The sequence below is a fragment of the Meriones unguiculatus genome, chromosome 7, assembly GCF_030254825.1.
Source record: "Meriones unguiculatus strain TT.TT164.6M chromosome 7, Bangor_MerUng_6.1, whole genome shotgun sequence".
Classification (NCBI taxonomy): domain Eukaryota; kingdom Metazoa; phylum Chordata; class Mammalia; order Rodentia; family Muridae; genus Meriones; species Meriones unguiculatus.
In genome coordinates, this window is record NC_083355.1 from 32,096,965 (window position 1) to 32,118,902 (window position 21,938).

The 21,938-nt window shown below is 47.7% G+C and overlaps 1 protein-coding gene and 1 long non-coding RNA gene across 10 annotated transcripts in view; one reads left to right on the plus strand and one right to left on the minus strand.

The window, feature by feature from the left end:
* The window catches only part of Msi2 (musashi RNA binding protein 2), a 359,282-nt gene that overhangs the window by 77,155 nt on the left and 260,189 nt on the right, over nucleotides 1-21,938 (plus strand). The gene's annotated exons all lie outside the window — the stretch shown is intronic.
* On the minus strand, nucleotides 13,874-20,668 carry LOC132655175 (uncharacterized). Its single transcript, XR_009592850.1, has 2 exons — nucleotides 19,802-20,668; nucleotides 13,874-19,225 (listed from the first exon to the last, which is right to left on the minus strand). It is a non-coding gene; the product is annotated as an uncharacterized LOC132655175 (long non-coding RNA).

The window sequence follows — 21,938 nt, forward strand, 5'->3', positions numbered from 1 at the left end:
AGCTAAGGTACAACAGTGAACAGAAGGCCCTTTTGGTTCCTGTCTCCCTGCAGCGCACAGCTGTGTTGTTCACAGAGGTGTGCATAGTTCCTCCAAGCTCTGCTGCACACGCAGCCTCCTCTCACTGACTGGTGGGTACGTGCAATGGATAGCTTAGCTCCCTGCTTGGTAGGGAGCGTGCTTTGCACTTCCCTGGTGTTTGCAGCAAGCTCATCTCACGGTGCTTGGGCATTCCTAGGGTACCAAGTATGGGCCTCTTAGATTAGGAACTGAGGGCCACAGAAGATGGGTGAACTCCACCATTCAGGTGACATTCAGGAAGTCACCTCATGGAGGAGTAGCCTGATTGAGTTGGTTTCTCTCTGCAGCCCAGGTCACATCCTCTCTCAGTATTGAGACTTCTCAATGTTCAGCCACCCTTTCAGTCAGGATGTGTCTGCTATTGCTCATACTCGTTTGCTTTAACTGTCAGAGATGCTGCCTGTAAGTCTGCAGCCCACATGATGCTCCATAGGCTTCCTTTCTAGTCCATAGCGTCTTGTTTTTGCTAGCAGGCCAAAGGAGATATTTGGAGCCCAGAGAAACCTTGAAGTTTCTTCTGGAGTAGACAGTCTCAGGGGGACCCACAGTTCTATGACTGTGACCCTCCTCTGCCTACCTGCTCTCTCCCCTTTGATGGCCAGTGCTATCTAACTTCTGGGGACAGCAGAAATTGGGGGCCTACAGGGTATGTTTGTGTGTGTCTATGTTCGTGTGTGCACGCATCCATGCATTGTGAGCATATGTGCATGTGTCCTTGAGCTGGTCGGCGAAGGGGGAACAGTTCCGGAGAGTGCGGCCTAGCAGGGAGAGCATCGGAGCTGCGTGCTTTCTCCATGTGGCACAGCTGGGGAGTAACATTTAAATCTTCCTCCTAATTAACATTTATGAGTGATCCCGACAGTGATTAGAGAATTACGGGAAGGCTCTCGGCAGACCAGGGGAAGAGGAAAGGGAGGGAAGGACTGGGAAGATCGGCATTACCAGGGTGAATTGTATACATTTGTGTCCAAGCACTGTGGAACGAGTAACAGTGCTATAAATACTTAAACAGAGAAATAGACCATTCTTTTCCCTCTAAATCAGTTTTTACACAGGCATGCTTGAGTTCCAGCTTGTCTGCCTGCAGTTAATGTCGGTCAAACTGAGCTGATGAATGGTGGAAAATACTTTCCTTCAGGCCTTTTGAAGACAATTTGAGAAACTTATATACTTAGAAACCCAAAGGAGGGCATAGGAAGCCAAAATTTTACTTTTGGGGCGGTCCAGAATCCAGTAACACCTACCCGACCATTCTTCCTTTGCTGCCCATTGAGAAAAAAATAAAGAGTTGAATGACTCTGGTGGAGATCCTCTTAGTGGCTTCTTGCCGACTGGTGCCATGTAAATTATAAACGAACCATATGGAACTACTTGGTATTAAGGATTTCATGTTTCCCAATGATAGTTATTTAGGGTATAATCTTCAAAATCTCCTGGTAATGATGGCTGTGCTTTCACCTGAGATCGCTCCAGTGTCCATAAACAGTCTGTGTGTGTGTGTGTGTGTGTGTGTGTGTGTGTGTACACGCACGCACGTGTGTATACCTGCCTGTGCCCACTCCCAGGAGGATAGTACCATGAACCATATTTCATGGTCTGATAGCTTTGATGTTATTTTCTGCCTTCAATTCCAGGCGCAGAGTTCTGGAATAGCCATGTTAAGGCTTACGCTTATTTGTCCTGAGTGAATGCCAGCTTCTAGTATGTCCAAGAAAAGGGATGTATCTGGAAACACAGGGGTCCTGGCTGGCCTCTCCCCTTGCAATTGGCCCTCAGAGACTATTCCAGGATAGCTAAATAAACCTGCCGCTAAGGCTCGAGGTCACACAGACCCTCCTTTCCAGCCACTTTTCTTCACACCCACCATTTAGTTTTTGCTGGGTGGAGAAGCCTCTTGTGTCCTTGCTGAGAGAACTCCCTGGCCTGGGGACAGTTAATAAATATCCAACTTTCTTAGTTGGCTTAGGCATCCCCCTGGCCTTTAGCCCCTCCTTCTCTACCCCCTTTGCCCTCCATGTCTTCACCCATAGCATTTTTGAGACTTTGTTCTCACTGTCTCATGTTAGTCAGGGTCCCAGTAGGGGTCATATAGCTCATAGAACAGGTTGAGGTTTAAGAGGAAGGGACAGGGGTTGGTGCTCCACAGGGAGTGATGCTATGCCCAGTAATACCAAGTAGTCACGGCCCCTTTGCTCAAGGTGCCATGGCTGGAACTGGTTTGTGGGGAGGGAGTGCTGGGTGCAGAGGAAGAGGCAGGTAGCCCATCAAGCAGGGATTGGACCCTACTGCCCAACCTCAGCTTCTTGACTTCTCTGAATGCTGACTTCTGCTAGCCAGACCCACCCAGAAGCTGGCGAGTCTGGGAGACCCAAGAGGGTCTATGGAGGGGCTGGTTAGGTGTAGGCAGCACGGCCGCGTATCTTCTGTGGGAGGGCCACGCCAGCGGGAGCCACAGCCGTTACCTCTGCTCACGTGGTGCTGGGGCGAGTGCTTGGTTCCTCTCTGGTCTACAGTAACACCTTCCATTATTCAGATCAGTGTGCCATTCCAGCAAAGACAGGGTGCTTACGTAGCTTCCAAACAGACCCCAGCCTCCTACCCTTCCCACTTAGGAGACTTATCCTGTGTTTCTTCTTCCCATAAGTTCTGGCATCCCCACCGATCAAGACATTGCCAGACCACAGTTTGTGCTGATACAATGAATGGGTGTGTGAGACCACCAGTGAATGAGGAGACGGTGGGAGCCCTTTCTCACCCTTAGGACATGGGAGACATCTGGAGGAACCCAAGAAGGTTTGGGTTCTTAACCTTGCTTGTTAACTCTTGTGTTTTCATTGACCAGGCGCCTGCACGTAGTAGGCTCTCAAGAAATACTTGTCAAGTGGATGATTGAATATTAAGTCATGGACCTGAACCATGATGGATTTTCCTTTACCAGCCTACTTTTGAGGTTCAGCAGTGTGTGAGGTTGGGGGTTGCCTGCTGCTTCTTTATGGGCACTGAGGACCTCTTTGGATGTTCTTCTTAGATCTTTTTCCTAGGTAGAGAGATCTATGGCCACCAGTTCTATTTATAGTAGACTTCTTCCTGTGGGGATCCTCAGATGCCTGAAAGTTTTATACAATATATATTGTTTTTCTCATAGATCTGTATCTAACCGTGTGTGTGTGTGTGTGTGTGTGTGTGTGTGTCTTTAGAAGTTTAGTAGAAAGTTGACAGCAAATAAAATAATGGATAATTTTTAGAATACACTGTGCTGACAGTTATTTAAAACTTATAACTTCTTCATTTCTATAATTTTTCATGTATTATCTTTGGGCCAGAGTTTACTGTAGGGAGCTGAAACCACAAAAAATAAAGCAGTGGATGAAGGAGAGCTAGTGTGTGTTTTGATTTCTGAACCGAGGACTCTATTTGCTTCTCTGATTTAGAGACAGGGTTGTGGGGAGCTGGAGAGAAACAGGACTTTTAGGGCTTTGGAGAAGAGAAGGGAGACCCACAGTAAAGAAGGCTCTTAGGCGCGTGTGTCCTTGTTCCTCATGGGACTTGGTATTGAAGGGCAAAGGGCAGAGGCATGTGTCCCCCCCTGAGTGAGGGGGAGTCGTGCTGGCCTGGAGTCTGGGCCTTAGAGGAGCCATTTCATGTATCCAGGCTCCTTGGTCTCCTCCTGGGCTCCATGTATTTAACTCAGATGGAGTCCCTTAGGCGGGCAGTGGCTCTGGCCAACCTCCGCCCCAGCCTCTTCTAAGGGTTCTTCAGCCTTTCTGCCCACTCTGCAGTTTCACAGTGTGGTGTGAGGATCAGGGCGTGGAAAGCAGGAAATTAGTAATGACTGGACTTGGTGAAGAAGAGTCTTGTCATTTTAAAGAAATGCTTAGCAGTTAATTGGTTCCCTGCTCCTCGGCTTTCCTCTGATGAAGCCAGAAAGAGAAGTCAAGATGGAGAATTTCCCACTGTGACACCTTTTATTTCTGGAAAGTTGAGTCATTTAATGATTTGAATATCAGCAGCCCACTGGCCCATCTTTCCCCAGACAGCTCCCGAAAGTGTGTTCTCTTCCAGAGAAAGACACATTTTATTCTCCTGGTGTCCTGACAGTTCAGGGAGAGTCGGAATTCCTCTGTTTCCCAGACTATTATGGAACCTGGGATGGCCAAGATAGGGTGGGTTTTGGAAAGAGCCTTCTGTTCCCACTGAAGTTCTCCATATCCCGCTGTGGGGAAAGTTGGAACAGGTATGATCGTGCCTTCCTCGCTGGACAGAGGTCCAGGGATGGATTTGATCAGGCTTCAAAGTACTGCTGAGTTTTCCTGTCTTGCGTTGGGATCCATGTGTCCTGGAGTACCTTCTAGGAGTGGGTGGCTTACCGTGACTTGGTGCACTGATGTGTGACATCACTGTGGACAGAGGAGCATCTATTTCTAACATGGAACAGTGTTTCTGTGGTTAGTTCCTTAGGGAGTGGCAGTGATGGAGTCCAGTCAATGATGACATTCCACCCATGAAGCTATTGGCTGAGTCAGGATTTTTTACTTTCTCTGTGGGATCTCACCTCATTGTGCTCAGTGGATTTCAAGAGTTTAACCTTGTGCTGGGTGGTTGGTATCAACTTCACACAAGCACCGGAGAGGAGGGAGCCTTGGAGAAAATGCCTTTATAAGACTGGTCTATAAGCATGAGGCATTTTCTTAATCATTGATGGAGAAGGTCCCAGCCCACTGTGGATGGGACTACCCCTGGGTAGATAGTTCTGGGTTCTGTCAGAAAGCAGGCTGAGCAAGCCGTGGGGAGTAAGCTGGTAAGCAGCGCCCTTCCCTGGTTTCTGCATCAGCTTCTGCCTCTAGGCTCCAGCCCTGCTTTAGTTCTTATCCTGATTTCCATTTATGATGAACAGTGCGTGGAAGTATAAGCCAAATGCTCTTTCCCTTGCTTTTGGTCATGCTGTTTCATCACCACACAAGTAACCCTAACCAAGACAAACTTGATTCCCCCCTCCCTGCCGCCCCTACTTCCCAGGAAATTGAAGAAGGGCTTATGGCCTGGGCCTGTTGTTTCCTAAGCCCTGGTTAGTCCTGGATGCTGCCTGGGGTGGTCTTGGAGCCCATGTATTTCCTTACCCATTTTGAGGAATTGTAAGTCTGTGGCAAGGGTTACTAAACTTCTTTTTGTAAAGGGGCCACATAATCAATATTTTACTCTTTGCAGGCTGAGAAGCAATCCTGAGGTTCTGGTATAGGTGTTCATAACCACAGCAGGAGAAAACAAATATACGCAGAACTTTTACGGATGAAATTTGAAATACAATAAGAGTAAAGTAATTTTTTTTTTTTTTGTAACTCAGCATTGCCCTGAGAATACATATTTTTGTGGAGGAGGAGCATTTTGCCAAATTGAAGTTCATAGCTATAATGTTCTGCTGTCAAAACCATTGGGAAGTCCATCTGTGAAGTGTTCTTGGTCTGCGGAGCATACAACGGTGAACAGCAGCCCAGATGTGGCTTGCACTGTTGGTCAGTGGGTTAGTCTGGGGAGTTTAGCTTTGGAGTGGGTCTTGTAGATGTAGAATGACCCAAGATTCCATTCTGCACTTTGTTTATGGGAATTTTGTTTGCTCAGGATATTTTGTCAGAGAGGGGGCATACTGGGGACACGGGCATCAACTGGGTGGTTAATGTAGATGCCCCAGGGGCAGCTTATGTTCTAGTTGGAGAGATGATAAGTAAATGTAAAATATGATTCCAGCTAGTGGTGAATGCTGTTGACAAGTGGAATAAGGGATGTTTGGGGAGGTCTCTGCTGTTGCTGCGGTTTGATTGTATTCCCCTCAAAGTTCATATGTTAAAAACCGAAAGTCTAGATTTGTATATTAATGGCATTTGGAGGTATGGGGCCCTTGGGTGGCAATTATTGTTGGTTGAGCTTGTGAAGAGGGGACCTCATAAGACAGCATTAGTGGCTTTGTTAGAAGAGCAGGGGATAACAAAGCTAGTACGCAATGCCCTCTACAGTGTTAGCGTGTAGCAAGAAGGCCCTCCCGGATGCAGCAAAAACGTCATGCTTTATACTCCAAACTCTGAGAACCACGAACCAGATAAATTGTTCTTTATAAATTACACAATCACAGTTATTTTGTTGTAGCAATAGAAATCAGGCCAGGATAGCATTTGGATAGACATAAAAATTAAGAGACAGAACACTGGAACTTTGGGTGCTGCATGCAAATGGGTATTTTCGGGAAGGAGCCAGTTTGTAAATGAGACTAGCAGCAAGGCAGAGTGGAAAGACCAGAGGGGATTTGATGGGGGAGAGATAGCAGATTAGTTAAAGAGGGAAGCAGGGGCCAGGTGTAGGAACTTTGAGACCCACAGAGAATGAGCTAGAGATGAAACATGGTCCTAAGAGCTTGGAGACAGAGTGATGGGGATGCCGTCCTGAAAGCTTAGGGCCAGAAAATGATATAATTAACTGTGTTTGAAGAGAGCTCCAGCTGCTTGGGCAGAGAGTAGACGCAAGAAGGCAAAAGTGGAAGTGGTTTTATGGGGCCACAAGACTGAGTGTTGAAAATAGATTCTGAAAAATGTGGAGCCTGTGGTCAGTGTTATGACTGTTTTCTGGGTCGTACGTAAGTCAAAGGTCTTCTTGGTTTCAAATGGTTCAGCGTGGGGAAGATCCAGGAGAAAGGGGGCTACTATGATGGCCGTTGTAACTGTGAAGTGCAAGGTTTTCTTAGCCTTATTGCAGGCGGTTTCAGGGGCTTCCTTCACCATGGCTCTCTCTGCTCCTTATCACTGCTCTCCTCCTTGGGTTGTCCCCGTTTCATGGTTAACCTCAATTGTTAACTTGATGAAATCTAAAACATGGTCTTTTGGGTATGCCCATGGGGGTATCTTAAGTCAATTGGGTGGGTAGACCTTTCCCCTGTGGGTGGTACCATTCCCTAGGTTGGGATTCCAAAATGGAGAAAGAAAGCCGAGCATAGACATTCATCACTGCTTGTATTTTGACTGTGGATACAATGTGACCACCTGCCTGAGCAATGGAACAAATAATGAAGGACATAGGCCTTGCATACGCTAGGTAAAATGGTCACCAGGATCCGGAGTTCATATAGTGGCCCAGAAACCACAAGATAGAGTACTGCTTTCTTGCTCCATTTTCCTATCAGTTTTTAAGCAAGTTCAGAGATTGGCCCTACTCTCCCAATTTGCACTTTTTCCCAGGGAACTTATCAGTTGGCCCTTTTTCTTTCACACTTACATACTCTTACAGGGGAAATTTATCGATTGGCCCCACCTGTCCTCTAGCGATCACAGACCCATCCTTAGATCAGCCTTCATTAGTAGCCCCTTGAGACCTGAACAGTGTGTATGCCTCATGTCTTTCCCTTTTGGTCTCCCAACCTTTTTCTCTTTCTTCTCTGTCTGGGGTCTGCCACTTGGGGAAGCAGGCCAACACGCTGGTGAAACCTGTGTCTTTACCCTCAACATAGCCACAGAGAAGGACAGTCACATGCCGATTCCGGGGACTGTTACACAGAACACATGATTCTTTTGCTCCAAGGCCTGGCAGTGCTTTTTTTTTTTAAGAACAGTGGCCTGGATGGGTTCCAGGTGCTGATCCACTTCTTAAGAACTTTTCTTTGGTCGTGGAAATGCCTCTCGACCGTTCTGAGATACAGCTTTCTTCTCTGAGGTCACTGAATTGTATAGGCAAGATAGTCACCGGGCACTTTAGAAGATGCATAGTGCCATTTAGATGACAGCTGCTTATTGGTCTGTTTCTAAGCCATAGTACAGGGAGAGTGGCTGGGAGCAAGGAGAACGACACACTTTGTTTTGAACCTTATTCTCTGTTCACAAACCATTTCTGGCTTCTTCGCATAGCCTCTTTCAGGGTGGCCATGGCCTTCATGTTTGCCTTCTTGATGCTGTTTTGTCCAGGTTGATCTTGGGTAGATCTCTTAGGGTATAGAAGATCTGTATGTGACATAGGCAGTATTTTAGATTTAGAGGGAGGAAAGGTAATACATTCTATCTTGTAAGATTCTATATAGTAAGATTTAAGTAAGACTCAAAAAAAAAAAAAAAAGGAAACAATAAAAGATGCTGAAGGAAACAGACAAAACTCCCAGCATTACCATGTACTGCCTAGGTTCCTGGTTCTTTAATTATGCCTGTGGTTTAGCAGAGTGTACCACCATCTCAATACCCAGATGGTTTTTATGTAAAAATTTTTTTCAAATGTTAATTTCCAGTGACTGATGTTCTCTGCCTAAATCATTTTCCATTGTTCATATTTGATAAGAACTGTATTTGAACTGCTTCTTTCTAAGTTGGAGTCTTTTGTAAAGGGGTTCTACTTAGTGGTTTTACAGGTGTATGAAAATGCTAAGCTGTGTATTGTACTTGGGAGTTTGAAAATTCTTGGTTGCAGCTAATTTAAGGAGAGAAAAAAAAATTAAAACAGGTGATTAGTAGCCCCTTTTGGTTTTGAATGCCCTTGCCAGGGGTTTTGTGTGTGCGCATTCGTGTGCAAATTGGTGTGGTTATTTTGGACCCTTTTGAGTTGCCAGCGTGGCCCCGCCCTGCCAGCTGCCCTGGCCCTTTCAGGGGGACCCTCCCCAGTTCCCCAGGCTGAATTGTTTTTAGCTAGCTTGCTCAGCTTTGCTTTCTCCCTAATGATTCAGGCCTTCCCGAGAAAACAAAGCAGGCCTGGCCCCTGCTCTCCTTGAGCACAGCCTTGTTTACTGCCACAAAGGCATCTCTTCTCATGGAGGAGAGGATTGTAAGTCTCTGGACAACCAAGAGCTGCGTTCACAGTTGGCCACAGCTCCTGTCTGCTCGTGGGGTTTCTGTTCTTCCCAGTGACAGCAACTAGATGGCTTAGGCCTCAGGATTTCCCTCAAAGCCTGGCTCCCTTTGGGGAATGCAGCATTAGGAAGGCAGTGGCCAGGAGCTGAAGGACTATGCTTCTCAGGGCTGGATGCAGCCACCTGGATCGCAACCCAGCAGGAAGATGGAGGCCTCCAGACTCATGCTAGACCTTGTGCTTTTGAGGCCCCATTGGGTTGTGCTTGCGTAGTCCTGGTCTCTGTACTTGCCAGGGCAAAGAACGCTCTGCCCAGGCCACTTCCGCTTGCTTATTAACAATGATGCCAGTGCAGTTGTGCCACCAGCTCCCTTTCTAGGCCTTTGTGGCCGCATCCTGTCCGCTTAAGTGTGAAATCACAACCTGTTGGACATAATTTTCAGTCTAGGGGCTTTTGCATGTTTTCACAGTGGAAGGATTGCGTTACCACTCATGGAGATTCCATCAGTAAATATGAAATGACTGTGCTCCAGGGAGGAGTACTCACAGTCAAGATTAAGAAATAATTTTCTTTTTAACTAGGTTGGCCATTGCCCTTGACCAAGTCTGTGCTCACCTCACCTTTGACATGGACTTGATAAGGGCAGCCAAGATTCCCTGCCATCCACGTTCCCAATGAGTCAGTTGGTCACAACCCTGCTTTCCTGCCTCTATCTTGATTTAGGTTAGTCCTCTGGAACATCTTACGAAACTGCTGTTTGGGAGATTCCCCCCTCTCCCCTCCTCCAGGCACTGGTAAGTTAGGCTTCAAGAGAGGTCTCCTGATTCCCAGTTACAGACTGTGGTAACTATTTGCCCCTAAAGACAGCAGAAAAACCAGAAAGAAAATGAGGGCAAAGAGAGGAAAAGGAAGGCCTTCGTGGGGGTTTTCTTTGTGTGTTTTGTTTTGTTTTATAGATAGCATTTGGTTTTTTTAGTACCTGAAAAACTAGAAAAACTCCTTCAGGTGTTTTTCTCTCGGCTGCTTCTACTGCCTATGGCCTGTGGCTTTTCTGGAGACTGTAGCTTTGCTTAAGGTTCAGGGTCCCCTGTGGACCACATTCAGGAGTTTAGATTTGCAGCTGAAGCCCTGTCCCTGGAGTTAGGACCATAAGGGCCAGTGGGCACACTAGGAAGTTATCACAGGGATCATTTGGAGAAATGAGGTTGGAGTGGGACGGTGAACGTGAGATGTAGGATCCTGATCATTCCAGGGTAGGGGCATCTTGGAGGCTGGTCCAGAGAGGTTAAAGGATGTTGTGAATACCACAAGAGGGGCTTACGGAAAATGACTTTAGAGCAGATAAAGGAGGGTTGGTTTTTCACATTGCTTCTAACAGTCACACAGGGTTTATAGCAAAAGTGTCATGCATGTCAACCTGTAAATATAGTCATGAAGGGGAAGATGAAGGTCAAATCCATCACTATCCCTCGCTTGTGTTCTTTGATGATGCTCATGATACATTTAGGTTGTTTCCTTGTGAACATCTCAGAGCGGGTAGCAGAACGGGGCAGCTCTGCAGGCTCTGGAGAAGGAACCTTGCATATTCTCTACCCTCTTCAGTCCCGTGGCCACACTGGGTCCCGAAGCGTGGGGGAAGGGAGATGAGAAACCTTTGCTGATAGCTAGCCAGGCAGAAGTGGCTTTGAGTCTCCACTGTGCCGCACTGTTCTCTGTGTGGTCATTTACTTCTTTCAAATCCAGCTACAGAGGACATAGAGTAGACTCAAGGGTCATGAAGCCGGCAAGATGAGGCTTCCAGATCCCGCTTCTGGCATCTGAGCAGGGACATGTGTGTCTGAGCCTTAGCCTTTTTATTTGTAAAGTTGACCCCCAAGGTCGTGAGAGTGTGCCCTTTAAGGCAGTCACATTATTGGTAGTTTTGTCTGACAGTCGTGTGCCCGGTCTTGGCTGGGGAAATTGCATCTGCCTTACAGTCCTGTGGTTCCCTGGTGACAGACATCTAGATTACACAGAGGGCTGTCTTCTGCTCCCTGTCCCCTGAAGCTTCTGCTGTGGCTTGAGCTGAGCCCACCACCGCTTCCTATCCAGCTGGCTCTCTTCGTTTCTTCTGCAGTGGGGAGACTATTACATTCCCCCGTGAGTGCTCCCCTGTAGCACCTCCTCCCCCACGGGCAGCTATGTGACCTGGTAGTGGGGAGAAGTCCGAGAAGCTGGCCCTCCACCTTGTCACTTAAGTCAGTTTGCACACTGTCACCCTAGTTCAGCACCGGAGATGTGCTGTGGAAATTTTCCCAGAAAGCGTTTTGCCTTGGATGAGGAAGTGGTTGCTTGAAGCAAAGGAAAAGATGCTGGGGGCTTCTGAAGCTGGGTGAAGACCCTTGGAGAAGGCTTGTGTTTCCTGCACACCAATGTTTAGGGTGTAGGGCCAGAGCTGGCCTTCCTACGTGGCAGTTAAACCCATACTAATACCATACAGTGGCCTAGCTTTACAGAGGGTTATGGGCGTAAAGGTTGAAACTATTTCTCTTTCATATCTTTTGCTTTTTCCTACCCCCAGGAACCTCTGATCATGAGAAGAGTCGTGTGTGTGTGTGTGTGGAGTGTGTGCTTATATCCAAGACCTAACACATGCTAGGCAGACACTATCACTGAGTTTATATCTCTAGTCATCAGTTTAAGTGATTTTTTTTTTTATTTTTTATTTTTGTGAAACAGGGCCTCACTAAGTTGCCTAGACTTCCTTTGAACACATTCTGTAGGCCAGGCTGACCTTGAACTCAATGTTCCTTCTGCCTCAGTTTCCTGGCAGTGTGCCAGGGGCTCCTTGCCTCCTGGGCTGGGTCCTTGGGAAGAATTCCTAGATCCCAGTGGAAGATGGAGTTAGGGGTGGCGGGAGGGTGGAAGCCCTGACCAGGACTCTGCCTCTGCTTTCCCATCAGAGGTTCTGAGCCCCATGTCCTTGACTGCTATACGGCCAAAGGATCGCTGGCATCACCAAAATGGGTGTTGTTGCTGGCCATGCCTATGAAACCACAGAGAGAAGATGTTAGCTGAACTGGCATCAGTGCTCCTGGAGTGACTTGTCTTCAGTTTCCTAGTCTTATTAAAATTTAAAAAATACCTTATTACTTCCCCAGAAGAAAAATTTCAGAAAATGGGAAAAGTGACTATAGCATTTTGCTTGATATTAAAAGTTAATTTAAGTCAGAACCAGAGGCCTAGACAAGTGTCTTCTCTTCCCTTCATTTGGTGGTATAATTGACCCCTCGCACCTCCGTCTGGGTCCATACTAATTCAGCAGAGGCTAATTACAGGGTGCAGAGCTGCCGCATGGGTCTGCGCTACATCATCCTGACGGTCTGAACTTGTCCAGAGAATTTGCCACGGACTGTAACAAGTGGAATATTAACTCAGAGTGAGGGGAGGTCTGTGGTGTCCCCCCTCTAACACAAACGGGTGTGTGCCAAGAAGAGTCACCGTGCTTTCTTCCCCACCCGCACCCGCACGCTAGGGATCGAACCAGGGCTTCAGGCCTGGTAAGACAAACGTGTTGCCCATGGGCTGTATGCCATAGCTAAACTCCCAAATTCACACACATGGTGTAATGTAAAATCCCGGGAGATCCTGGCTCAGTGTTCCCATGTATGTGGTCAGCCTTACCAAGGTAGAACAGTGGATTTTTACTTCCTACAGATCCTGAAAATTATGACATAAAAAGGAGGGCTTCATAAGTAGCTACCGTAAATCTCAGATGTCAGGATAACTAGCCCCCTGGAAGGGTAGATGCCCTGGTGGCCTCTGGTCTCGGCGTTTGGAAGTTAGCCAGCATTGTAACCTGTCCTTGGGCTGGGGCTGTGGAGTGACCCATGGAATCACCTGGGTGCTAGAGGAGGCGAGAACCCTTGGAGCAAAGGAAAGCTGCCTGTCAGCGTCAGAGGCCTGCAGCTCAGGCCAGCTGCATTTTTCCGTAGCTTTGTTCTGGGATAGGGACGGGTTGAAGGGTTGTGGTATTGCTTGTGTTTTGAGGTACAAAAGAGTTCATCCTCTGAATCAGGATCTTACGGTGTTCTTGGGATGAAAGCTTCCCAGAGCCCCGTGTCTGGAAAGGGAGGGAGTGAAGTCATGTGCCTGTAGCTACTTGGCCCACCGAGGAAATGAATATCGGACCCAATTCTGTTTGCCCTGTGGGTTTATGGCTCCTTAAGTGGCTGCTGTAATGATCCATTGACTGTTGCAACTACATTTCCTGAACGTTTTATTTTATAGTTCTGAAGTTTTAGTCCATAAATCTTTTGAACTTGAGGTTTTAAGTTGGAAGAGCCATGTGGTTATAGGGGGGCTGGGAACGTGCCAAGTTTATTTTTCATGCGTGTTCACAGGGCCTGTCCCATCACCCATTTCTTCTCTCTTTATATGCTACGGTTTGAGAGTTTCTGCTGGACCAAAATCTGCACTAAATTATTTATCTTCGCATAGTACCATTAATAGACTATTTGGGTTCAGAATGAGCCTGGAGATGGCAGTGCGCAGCTCAAGAATATCAATTGTAATTGGAAAGTTTCTGTTTAAATAATGAGAGCCGCTGGGCTGGGGATGTAGGCCAGTACAACACTTACTTAGGGTGAATGAGGCCCTGGGTGCAATCCCCAACATCTCCAGGAAAAACATTTGTCTCCTCCTGCAGGGGGTGTGGGGGGGGGGCTCAGCTGGTGCTTGTGTGAAGGCACAAAGTTCCAACCTCAGCACTCCATAACCTGGCTATGGTGACTCATGTCTGTGATCTCAGAACTTAGGAGGGGGAGGTAGGTGGATCAGGAGTTCAAGGTCTCTTTTCACTACAGAATGAGTTTAAGGCCAGGCTGGGCTACAGGGGGTGCTATCTTGAAGAAAAAGAGGTGCTGGAGAGATGGCTGCCTTTGCAGAGGACAGGATTCAGTTCTCGGCACCCAAATGGTGGCTTACAACCACATGTAACTCCAGTTTCAGAGAGTCTTTTTAATTTTTTTATTTGGTTTTATGAGACAGGGTTTCTTTGTGTAGCCTTGGCTGTTCTGGACTCAATTTGTAGAGCAGGCTGGCCTCGATTTCAGAGATCTGCCTGCCTCTACCTCCCTGAGTGATGGGATTACAGGAATGTGCCATCACACCCAGTGTTTCGGAGAATCCTAATTGTATACTTTCTTCTGACCTCCATAGGCACCAGGCAGACATGTGGTACACATACATATATATAAGCAAAATCCTCATAAATAAATATTAAAACATTTTAGAAAAAAAGAATAAAGCTGTTGAAATGCATCTGTATGTTGCTGAGAATATAAATGGTACAGCCATGGTAGTTTTCCAATAATTAGACATAGAAATATTATATGATCCAGCAATAGTACCTCTGGTTATGTATGCAATGTGCGTGTACAAATACATGTATGTATTACATGTAATGCACACAGCCACGCCATATTTGGAAGGCAGGAGCTTGGATAGGTATCTGAACATCAGCGATCATTGCAGCATTGCTTGTAGCGGTCAAAGATAGAAACCAGGTAACATCCATCAGCTAATGACTGGGTAAACCAAACACGTAGAATAGAATGTTAGCCAACTGTCCAAAAAAAAATCCTGAAGACTGTGCTAAGTGCATAAGTCACAGGAACGAACACTGTAGGATTCCTTCCCTGTCTGATTGATAAAGGAAACTTGGGTCTCTGGAGACAGGAAGTAAGATAGTGGTCTGCTCTTACTTTTTTTTTTTTTTTTTTTTGTCACTAAAAACATAACGAGCAAAGGCTAATGGAGAATCCTGTGTACCTTGTGGGAACCTTGCCTTCCTAAAGCTGCTCACCCTGGGTGAGTCCTGGAGCCTCCTCCGCCTTGTGCTGACCTGTTTGTCTTTTCAGGGTCAGAAGCAGCTGCCACTTGAGGCTTGCCTTCTCTGTTGCTTTAAATGATCATTTATTTGATTCTATTTTAAGTCGCCTCTCCTTGCATTTGGTAACCATCTAGGACTGTGTTTTGTTAACTCAGTGAGACAGGATAAAAGAACAGAAAGATCTCATGTGGGTGGTACAGGCCTAAGGCTGGGCTGAGTTGGGAGACAGTGTCCATTCATGCAGCAGGGGCCCTGAGTCCCTAGGGTGGAGGCTGAGAAAAGACGAGGCTTAAAAAAAAACCAAAGAAAATACATATTTTACCCTGCTCTGGAAACACGCTTGGCTACAACACAGCAGGTGGCCGAGGAACTCAATCTGGGGAAGGCATCAGGCTTGCAGTGCAATCAAAGTTAAGTGCAGAAATTTAATTAAACAGCATCAAGGATGGCAGAAACTTTGTAAAGCCGCAGTGCATTGTCAAATTCAACAGTTATTCCAAGGAGCACAATCCACAGATGGTGTCTAATTGATAAATTAAAGTTCTGCTTCTCTAATGGGTTTGCATTTAAGCCCAGTTTCCCACCCATGTGCTGACCAACGATTCTGTGAAGCCCCTTTCCCCATTCTTTATCTTTCAGGCCTACAAGGGGGAAAACAAACAACAAAAACCATGCTGCTCCCCTTGTCACCCCCTAGAAGGGCAGCATCTGTTCTGTCCTTGGATTTGAATGTGAGTGACCGACCTCCCCCCCCTCCCGTCCTTCAAGCCCAGAACCCCTACTTGTGGCAGACTTGTCCTAAAAACAGAACAGTCGGGACACCTGGGTCCTGCATGTTCTTTCTGCTCTGTTAACCTGGATCTGTTGCTCAGATCTGCCTGGGCCCTTTTATTTTCCACAACTCCTCCTTCTCTTTTTCCCTTTGTTGTCATTTTTCCCCCCACTCCCTGTTCTCTTTTTAGCGTTGCTGGCTTTTATCCACCATGGCACTAGATTCTTTTTTTTTTTTTTTTTTTTTTTGTACAAAACAAAAGCCTCAATTTATTAAAACAAAACAGAATTAAAGGAAAAAAAATGCAACCCAGAGCCGTCTGTTTTTCAGACCTCGCAGCACTTCCTGTCTGTTAGCAGTGATATCCAGAGAACGGGCTTTCATTTCAGAGAAAACATTTCACTGTTTGCAAAGAGCCAGTTCTGTTCAGAGACACAAATCCTGGGCCGAGACGCAGTGACACACACAAACGCTCCCTTGAAGGTCAGCAGATGGGGAAAGTGACGAATGCCCGGGGTGCACTCTCTGAACTCTGTGTTTGTCCCTGGGGGGTGCTGCGGAGGCCCTGGGGCACACAGAGCTGTAGCGTTTCCATTCATTCATCTCACCCAGCGTACACGGACCCGTATGTGCTCTTTGGGGTGCTCAGGGGAACTTGGAGAGGGGGAGCGGAAGTCACACGGAGCCCACAGGGAATATGGGGACCAGCAGCACATATGTCACAGAGAGGTGCGTTGGTGGTACTTCTTGGCACAGAGACTCTGGAGCAGTCAGTGGTTCTCAACCTCCCTAGTGCTGCAACCTTTTAATACAGCTCCTCATGTTGTAGAGACCCTCCCAGGCACAAAATTCTTTTCGTTGCTAATTCGTAACTGTAGTTTTGCTACTGTTTCGAGTTGTAGCGTAAATATCTTGGGTTTTCCAGTGGTGTTAAGTGAAAGGGTTATTTATATACCGACCCACGCATTGTGAACTCCTGCTTTAGACAGACAGTGTCAACCCTGCAGATTAGTCCCTTGTGTGGACACTCCCTGCGTGGCTGGCGTTGTTGGGAGCTTTACCCAGCCCATCTTGTCTCTTTGCCTTATACCTGTATCTCTGTTAGCATCTTTTTCTTCCCTGCTGCTGAAGATAAAACCCAGACTTCTGCACATGCAAGGCCAGGACTCTACTTCTGAGCCACCTACCAGCCATGTCTGAGCGTCCTCCGTAACATGTGTCTGGCGAGTCGTAAGAGTCTCCGTAAATGCTGAAAGAGTGGAGAAGCCCTCTCTTTGGTGGATGTTAAGTTATCCCGACTGGCCTTGCAGCCGGGGAAACTCTGGTTCGCCAAAGCAGTTTGTCCAGGTCTGTAGTTCTGATGGTTCCCATTTCTGTGCCGGAGCCTGTCTGTCCCCATGGCCTGGACTCCTCCAAACCGCACCACCCTTTAATGACATCATGTATGTGGCAGCACCTGTTGGGATGTCGTAGGTAACGGTATTGGGGTCTGTAAATAATAGCCCTGCTCTCCAATTAGGCTAAGCTGGTGTTCCCATCTTTTAGAGGAGAGGGGAAGTGCAACTTAGCTCTTTTTTTTTCTACACATGTAGTAGTTAACAGTAGAGGACGTATTTAGTTTTTTATGGGCGTGTGTGTGCTTATATGTTGTTGGGTACGAGTGTGTTCGTATGTGCGTAGAAGCCAGACGGTGTTTGCCTAGATACAGTCCACCTTTTTATTGAAGCAGAGTCACTTACTCGTTTGGAACTAGCCAAAATGTTTAAGTCCCAGGGAACCCGTTGTGGGATTATAATCATGAGCTATCAGTCTTAGCTTTATTAAAATAAGTAAACAAACAAAAAGCTAAAAAGCAACAATTATAAAAAGCAGTTTCTGAGGGCTGAACTCCTATGCTTGTAAGGCTTTACCAATCCTGCCTGAATTAATAAAAAAAAAAAAATATTATTCTGAGACAATGTCTCTCACTTGTTTGAGGCTGGCTTTGAACTCGTGATCCTCTGGGCTTACTCTCTGGATGGTTGGGGTTACGGGAGTGTGCCAACCTACGGAGGTAGGGTCAAGTTTAAAGCAGAAGCTTTTCTTTGTACAGGCAGCCTCCCAGGGTTCACGACTTGGCCACGGAACCTCGGCGTGATCTTTGCTCCACGTCGAGCTGTCTTAGAACAGGAACACAGAGGTGATGGGGAGCAAGGACCGGATCTTATTTGTCTGTTTATTTATTGCCAAATAATAATTGTGAGGATGCCGGGGCAGAACCGGCCTTAATTGCCTGTTGTTTGTTGTTTCTTTTCTGCAGTGGTGTGGGTGGCTTCTGAAATTCCCCGTGGTTTATGGAAGCCAGCCGTGCCTCGCAGATGCCAGATGATGCAGCCGCATGGCCGTCGGCTGGTTATTTGCTAGTCTGTTGTTCTCAACACAGCGTTCTTGAGTTTGGAGGCCCAACACTGTTTGATCCCCCCCCCCACCTCTAAATATAACCAGCCAGTCAATCAGTCTTGGCAGCCATCAGGGCTGGGGCTGTCAGATGGAGTTTGCCTTGGATCCTCTGAACTATTGGCTTGTTTTCTCAGCTTGCCAGCGTATTCAAATAGTGAGACTGGAATTAGCCTTGCAAACACACAGGCAGGTGGGGCCCCCAGGTTGAGGAGGAGGCAGCATTTTGGTGTAAAATGACATTTCCGTCTCCTCCACTCTCAGTAGTGGAGCCGAGACCGAGCTGAGCGAGGGGATGGCTTCACGCTTAGTGAGCAAGATGCGTGGGTGTGTTTTCCTGAATTGTGATTAAGTTTTTTTTTTCTTTTAAATTTTAAGTTGTTGCAAGAGAGAAAATGAGAAACTGGCAGGTGGTGGGTATTACTTGAAGGCCGCGATGGATGGAGGCGGAGCACAGATGTAGCTTGGGGGCTGTTTTCCCATGATATTTCAAGTGGACTCTGAGGCTCCTATCCTGACTCAGGGCTCCATGAAGAGCTGAGGGCTTCAGAAAGGACATAGCTTCCTGCACTGGAGCAGCCCTTCCTGCTGCTGCCTGAGGTTGTTCCTGTAGGCCTAGGAACAGTGCGGCTCAAGGTCGCTCCCCGGAGGCTTGTTACAGGGCCCCGTGGGAAGCTACCAGAAGATGCTAGATCCCAAATCCTGAGGGGCACCAGGGAGAAGTGCTGCCCACATGGGCCGTCGTGCTCGCTCCCAGCTGCCTTTAGCTGAGGTTGGCTTTGCAGTTGCCAAGGGCATGGCCTAGGCACACAGGTCCTCTGCACTTGGGCCAACTGTGTGGCACCCTGTGGGCCCGGGCAGCTCTGCAGTCGGTGCCAGCAGCAGGTGCAGTCATCCAGCAACAGGCAGTCCACACTGGGTTCGGTAGGGTTCCAGGGTTCCAGGTTTAGTTGGGTTCAGAGAGGGAGACGTTAAAGCAGCTCACCACCTCAGGCCCCGGGGGCTCAGAGCCAAGGGGTGCGTCACCTGCTCTCAAGCAGCCCCTGCACACGAAGTCACTGTATGAATGAATCTTTCAAATTGTGGCCCAGTCCCCTTGGCTCTCCGTGACACCCTCCCTGGCATGGGACCTGTAAAGATGCTTTTTCCCGTAATAATTCTAAGACTTGGTCATTCTTTCATGGATCCTACAGTGGAATTTTCCAGAGGCCTTGTGTCTTGGGTTGGTCTTTTAGCTGGAGGTGTATGTATATTCCTGATAAACAAAACAAAACAATGTACCTAAATTTCTAAACAGTAAATGTTAATGTAATACATCTATGGATTGTTAGTGGTCTCAGGCTGGGGAGATGGCTCAGTTGGTAAGGTCTGTGAGAGGCCCTGGGTTCAATTCCCAGAACGCATTGAAGACAAAAGAGCACGCCCTTGTAATCCCAGTGTTCCGAGGGAGGAGGGGCCCAGGAGCAGACTGATCACTGGCACTCACTGGTCAGCTGGCCTGGCTCTTGTGACAAATTCCAGACCCCTGAGGGACCCTTTCTAAAAAAATTAAAATGTGGAATGGTATTTGAAGAATGAAACCTGAGGTTGTCCTTTGACCTCCATGAACAAGCTCTCTCTCCTTCCTCCGTCCCTTCCTCCCTCCCCCCCTTACACACACACAGCCTGACACCAGGACACTGAGCATCACAGAGAATGCAGACAGCCAAAATGACAGGTTGCAGTGGAGCTGAGGTCTGACGCAGCTCCGAGAATGACACATTTTGTTAGTTGAGCTGAGGCAGAGGGGAGATTTTCTTACCTGGGCTTTGCAGAACGGGTAGGAGCTTACCGTCTAGCACAGTGCACTGAGGGTGAGCGATGGGAAACACGTCGGGGTGCTGTCCTCTCCTCCTTGGTCTCCGCTACCAGGGATTTCCGTACTGGGCTGCCTCCCTGTCATTTGGTGAAGTTTTGGGAAATGCTGAGAAAGCTTGTCCGGCGACCTCCTGCGGTCCCCTGGTGGACTGTTGGCACTGGTCGTTTTTTCATGACTGTCGAGGGTGGCCACGGTGTTGGCTATGTCGGGGTGACAACAGACGTCACTGGCCTCATTGTTGACAGTGCTTCCTCCTCTGTCGTGGGGAAGCTTGGGATGGATGGGAGTGTGGGTTCTGAGCAGCTGCATGGCACAGAGCAATGTAACTCTGAGAAGGGGGTGACCTCAGTCTGCCCGTGCAACCCCTAGGAACAGAGCAGGCCAGGAACTACTGAACAGACACCGTGCGTCGCCAGGAAGAGGGGCCCTCCTGTCGCTGAGTGATTTGTTTTGCGTTTGTCCCTGGGAGATAGTCCCTGGGGCAGCACTAGCACCTTCTCAGCTGCTTCTGGCTTTGCTGAGAAAGATGGTGCAATGCTCAGATTAGATGTCAGCTCTGAGTCACGAAGGGAGGGAAGCGAGGGCCCAGCCTGTACCCGGGTCAGGTGCTGTTCTGTGAGTCTCTTCTTCATATGGCATGCATAGGTCCCTGTGAGCAGAATCTGACATCCCATTTTATCAGATGAACGTACAAAGTCCCAAAGGCGGTATTTTCGTTTGTGTGAGGCCGCGTGGGTGCCAGGCTTTCGGTCTTGATATTGTATCCACCAAGTCTCAAGAGCATGATGGGACTGTAATCCGGAGGGGTTCAGAGGAGAAAAGAGCCAGGGTAACCCCCTTCTTCTCTTAACAAGACTAGCAGACAAAGTAAAGGGCCCCAGAAATAAAGAATTGTTAACCAGACTGATTAATCAATAGACTAATTAAAAATCAAACACCTGAGAACGCCAGGGCTGGGTTAATTGTAAACCAGCATGGAAGCGTTAAAACTTGTCCAGCCCGTGGCTTTGAATTATTAACTGAATGAGTTAATTTCAAGCTGTCAGCTTAGGTAGTTGTAGAAGGCAGGGTTAGCAGAGAGGGAATAGTGTGCCCTCTCCTGCCAAGGGCCTGCCTCGGCGCCATGATCTTCTGTATCAGTGCTTCTGTTTGCATTTCAAATCAGAATATCTTAAATATTAGGCAGACTCTCACAAACTCAGATAAATTTGTGGAGAAGGACCAGAAAGAGCCAGTAAAGAGTTGGCATTCCATATATGTGTTTTTCTTTTTTCTGTTGAAAGGACCTTATTATCCCAGCATTCCAGTGGGAGAACGGCCTCTGGTGAATACGTTTGGCTTGCAGTGTTGGCACCAGACGGGACCTATATTCTGCCCTTCTCCTCCCCCTCTCCCCCCGAACACCTGGGTTGTGGCTGAGTGACTCCACCATGTTTCTGTTAGGGCGTTTAAGCAGACTTTCCTTCACCTGCTTGGATGAACTGGGTTAAAAGTCGGCACCTGTGGCGTGGCTTCATGAGTTTTGATTCTCACCTCGGCTGGACTTGTGGGGCCAGCAGGCGACTCTGGACCCTATCCTTGAACTAAGTTTGTGACAGGGCACCACGGAGCTTTGCAGCAAGGCTTAGATAGGTGAGGTCCAGGCGTGAGCGACTCCCCAGGACAGAGTCACAAGGCAGCTGGGCTGTTGACGGGGTGTCTGTACAGGGCTTGCTGTTTCCCAGAGTCCTTACAAAGTGGCCGCTCCTCACCGAGCCCTCGGAGCTGGCTGCTCTCTGTAGGCTCAGTAACTTCCCTGATGGTTGCTGTTTTCTTCTTAATTTGCTAAATGGGCTTTAAAACGGGAGATAAATGTAAATTTCAGCTCCATAAAGTAGTCACTTTCAAATGCTCATGACTCAAATTAATTAATTAAAAAACAGCTGAACATACCACTCTTGCCTACAGACACGCTAAGTGCGTCCTCCTGCTTCGTTCGCGCAGTGGATGGGCTCACATCCCAAGTTGGGTCTGTGAGAAAATGCTCTCAACTCCAACGTGGACATTCACAGAGCAGAGAAGTTTCCCATGGATGGTTTATTTAGAATATTGACTACTGCTTTTGCCCTCC